Raw genomic sequence first — 208 nt, 5'->3', positions numbered from 1 at the left:
AATAATGATAGATTGTTATCATAAATATGACTGCTCCCAGTATCGGTCTTTCTTTTCTACGATTATTACCGCTTTTCTTTTTACAAATAAACCGTTTGTAAAAATATCTTCAAAATTAATAAGCATCTTTCCAATTATTCGATTTACTAAATCTCCCGGCAAAGAAAAATAGAAAAAAAATTATGTATATACTTATTTACGTATAAAT

Source organism: Penaeus monodon, chromosome 19, assembly GCF_015228065.2.
Source record: "Penaeus monodon isolate SGIC_2016 chromosome 19, NSTDA_Pmon_1, whole genome shotgun sequence".
NCBI classification, from domain to species: Eukaryota; Metazoa; Arthropoda; class Malacostraca; order Decapoda; family Penaeidae; genus Penaeus; species Penaeus monodon.
This window is presented reverse-complemented; position numbering follows the sequence as displayed.